This window comes from Entelurus aequoreus, linkage group LG14, assembly GCF_033978785.1.
Source record: "Entelurus aequoreus isolate RoL-2023_Sb linkage group LG14, RoL_Eaeq_v1.1, whole genome shotgun sequence".
Classification (NCBI taxonomy): domain Eukaryota; kingdom Metazoa; phylum Chordata; class Actinopteri; order Syngnathiformes; family Syngnathidae; genus Entelurus; species Entelurus aequoreus.
In genome coordinates this window covers 30,530,292-30,534,864 of record NC_084744.1, presented here as the reverse complement: position 1 = coordinate 30,534,864, position 4,573 = coordinate 30,530,292, and positions in this window count along the sequence as shown.

The window sequence follows — 4,573 nt, the reverse complement described above, 5'->3', positions numbered from 1 at the left end:
CCATCCATTTTCTACCGCTTATTCCCTTCGGGGTCGCTGGAGCCTATCTCAGCTGCAATCGGGCGGAAGGCGGGGTACACCCTGGACAAGTCGCCACCTCATCGCAGGGCCAACACAGATAGACAGACAACATTCACACTCGCATTCACACACTAGGGCCAATTGAGTGTTGCCAATCAACCTATCCCCAGGTGCATGTCTTTGGAGGTGGGAGGAAGCCGGAGTACCCGGAGGGAACCCACGCAGTCACGGGGAGAACATGCAAACTCCACACAGAAAGATCCTGAGGCCGGGATTGAACTCACGACTACGCAGGACCTTCGTATTGTGAGGCAGATGCACTAACCCCTCTGCCACCGTGCTGCCCGACTGATTTTATTTAACACTATATTATTATTTATACACCTATAGTGATCACAGAGACAGGTTGTTTTTGTCTTACTGTATATATTTGTTTTTCGGAAAAATCCCACTTAATATACTTTGGGATATACAGTCAATGGTTATTTATTTAATTTTTTTAGGGGGGTAACAGTCATTTTATTTTATTTTTTTCTTATAAACTAAAAGTGAGCTTTTGTTAAACCAAATATTGTGTGCTTTTTTCCATATACAACAACCTATCTGGATTCGATAAGAGAATCGATAAGGAATCGGTTCGATAAGAGGATTCGATAATGGGCTCGAACCCGATAATTTCTTATCAAACATCATCCCTGCCGCCGACACATTTATTGTGTACATTTGCACCGTGATGATAATCCAGCTTTAACCGAGGGCATCTCCATGGCGACATAGAGGATTTGACCACCAGCTAAAAAAATTGGCAGGTCACTGCAGTAAAAAAAAAAAAAATCATCCCAGCCTGCTCATTAAAATCCGCGCCGTCCTCGATGAGACGTTTCCTTTTGGTTTTGCAGCCGTTTTACATCATCTTTAGGACGCGGCGGTGCAAAATATTGCCATAGACGTTTCTGCTGAGGCAGAGGGAACGTTGCCTCAGAGGAGTAATGAGAGCGAGACTTCAATTGTTTAATGGTAGACAGGATGTGTTTTTATATAACGCCGTCAGATCTCCGACACAATGGAAAATACCGAGCAATTATTAAAGAAGTTAGAAGCGATTCATGTGGGATGTCCTCCACATCAGACGTCTATGTCAAATAAACCACAGGTGCCAAACTCAAGGCCCGGGGGCCAGATCTGGATCTCGCCTGGAAATGATAAGCGTCAATAAAGTACCGTATTTTTCGGACTATAAGGCTATAATTAGAGATAAATGCTTTAAAATGTAATATCGGAAATTATCGGTATCGTTTTTTTTATTGTCGGTATTTATGGCAGTGGAAGAGACAATGAAACAGTGTCAGGTTAGAAATGTGTGAATGGTACGTTAGCAATTTTGGCTCGATTTGTTGTGTAGCTGGCTTAGCCTTCTACTGTAAGACAATACAATCATCGTCCTCCAGCAAAATAAAATATCATTTTCCTAAAAACTACTTTTAGTTGGATCACTGGCTTCTGTGTTTGGCAATCGACGAGTAATTTCGATATGTCGCTCGGATTGTAACTTATAGCCTTTTAGTCTGCCGTGCAGTAGTTATTTACATTATACAGAATAGAAAAGCCTTTTATTGTCAATATGCACGCGTATGCGTTTAGCATGAGGAAGTTAGACTCAGTAGAAGTTTAACCTTAGCCGGCGCATACGGTTCCAAAGCTGTAAGTCAGCCGGGCTTCCTTCCTCGCTTTCGTCTGCCCGCGTCTTCGCCTTCTTCCTTAATGCCGACAACACTGCCGGGCGTGGTGAGAAGAGGTTCAATTGCATATAGCAAAAATGTTTTCAAAGGGAGAAAAAAATGGCTTGAAAATACAGAAACCCAAAACCATCTTGGATGAGCGAAGCCGGCAGCGTTTCTGGGTGTTGTTGATAAATGGCTTTCGCTTTTCATAGTAGAGCTTTAACTTGCACATACAGATGTAGCGACCAACTGTAGTTACTGACAGTGGTTTTTTGAAGTGTTCCTGAGCCCATGTGGTGATATCCTTTACACACTGATGTCGCTTTTTGATGCAGTACAGGCCTGAGGGATCGAAGGTCCGTAATATCATCGCTTACGTGCAGTGATTTCTCCAGATACTTTGAACCTTTTGATTGACCGTAGACGGTGAAATCCCTAAATTCTTGGCAGTAGCTCGTTGAGACTTGTTGTTCTTAAACTGTTCGACAATTTGTTGACAAAGTGGTGACCCTCGCCCCATCCTTGTTTGTGAGTGACTGAGCATTTCATGGAAGCTGCTTCTATACCCAATCATGGCACCCACCTGTTCCCAATTAGCCCGTTCACCTGTGGGATGTTCCAAATAAGTGTTTGACGGGCATTCCTCGACTTTCTCAGTCTTTTTTGCCACTTGTGCCAGCTTTTTTGAAACACGATGCAGGCATCAAATTCCAAATGAGCTCATATTTGCAAAAAACAACAACGTTTTCCAGTTCGAACATTAAGTATATTGTCTTTGCAGTCTTTTCAATTGAATACAGGATTTGCAAATCATTGTATTTTGTTTTTATTTACGATTTACAACTTCACTGGTTTGGGGGGGTTTTTCACCAAAGAACCATCATAACATGTTATGTAGACCACAATGGTGTGTTTAAATGTAGGAAATAAATCACGATATGACCCCTTTTAATATAGTATTTAGTATGGTCTTCTCCTGTCTGGCGGCTAAAGTGGAGAGTTTACCCACAAATTGTCACGTTTCAAGTGTCAGGTGAACCGTGACGAATCCCCTTCATACTGTTTACCGTATTTTTCAGGCTATAAGTCAGTTTTTTTCATAGTTTGGTCAAAGTGCGACTTATATATGTTTTTTTCCTTCTTTATTATGCATTTTCGGCAGGTGCGACTTATACTCCGGTGCGACTTATACTCCGAAAAATACGGTACTATTGAAGTATTCCCTTCTAGGTTTCAAAACACACAGGTGAACGCAATCCAGCACAGAATTGTGGGGGAAAACTGGGCCCTCCCAGCATGCACAAGACATTGAAACAACGTCGAGATGTTGTTGAATTTCTGACGACGTTTAATCGATGTCAGGTTGTGATGTTGATTTGCCCAATGTTGGTCTAGATCAGGGGTAGGGAACCTATGGCTCTCGAGCCAGCTGTGGCTCTTTTGATGACTGCACCCGGCTCTCAGATAAATCTTACCTGACATTGCTTAACACGATAAGTAATGAATAATTCCGCTGGTAATCACAGTGTTAAAAATAACATTCAAAATATAAAACATTCTCATGCATTTTAATCCATCCATCCATTTTGTACCGCTTGTCCCTTTCCATCCGTTTTCTACCGCACCTGTTCAAGAAGTTGCATTATTGGTAAGAAGAATTGTATTTATTATTGGTTAGCTTCAGGAAAACAGTGTTGTTAAGAAGAATACGAGACTTATTATACTCCAAAAATGTTGGTCTTACTTAAAAATGCACGCATTCAATTGTATTCAGTGTTAAAAAATATTATATGGCTCTCACGGAAAGGCATTTTAAAATATTTGGCTTTCATGGCTCTCACAGCCAATAAGGTTACCGACCCCTGGTCTAGACAAATTAGAAACAAAGGGTCCGTTTTTACGCTCACACCCATGCAGCTGTTCTTTTCATGTGCACGTGTGTGTTGTTGTGTAGTGGGTGCATCCCGCGAGAGCGGCGGCGCTATTTAGTGAACATATGAAGAACAAGATACCAGCCGTCCTCCATTTGCAGGCTGATTAAAAAAGAGGCGTTTGTGTGAGCAGCCAGTTGAGATGATTAAGCTTCCAACCCCCAACACACACACACACACACACACACACACACACACACACACACACACACACACACACACACACACACACACACACACACACGCGCACACACACACACACACACACACATACACACACACACACTTGTATTTCTTACCTTCTCAAGACCTCCGACAAATGCCTACCTCTTAGGACCACTCTTTCTAGATATATACAGATTTGTATATACAACATTAATAATATATACATACTATGCAAAATATAAAAAAGTAAGCTTTTAGTTAATTGGTTTTTTTTGTTTGTAATTGGTTTTTAATCTTCATTATTTACTTTGTTATTACAGTATGTCTCTATATACATATTTATTTTATTTTTTTAATACATTTTGGCCAAAGGGGGCGCATTCCAATTTCTTACACACACTTGTTATTTCATATGTTGACCAGAGGGGGACACTTTTAAAACCGACACACAGTCAATTTGAAAAATTCCTCCTTTTTGGGACCACCCTAATTTTGATAGATTTCACCACCAGGGGTGCAAATGAGACATTCTCTATTAGATGCAATGGTTTTCCGTATTGGGACCATGATTTATGTCCTAACTTGTTCACCGGTCCTCATATGGAAGGTACTTTTCCTTGTTGATGTCTCAAAAAGGGTAGAAATACAATAACTCACGCACACACACACATTCTTGTATTTGTTACCTTCTTGAGACCTCCGAAAAATGCCTACCTCTTTAGGACCACTCTTTCT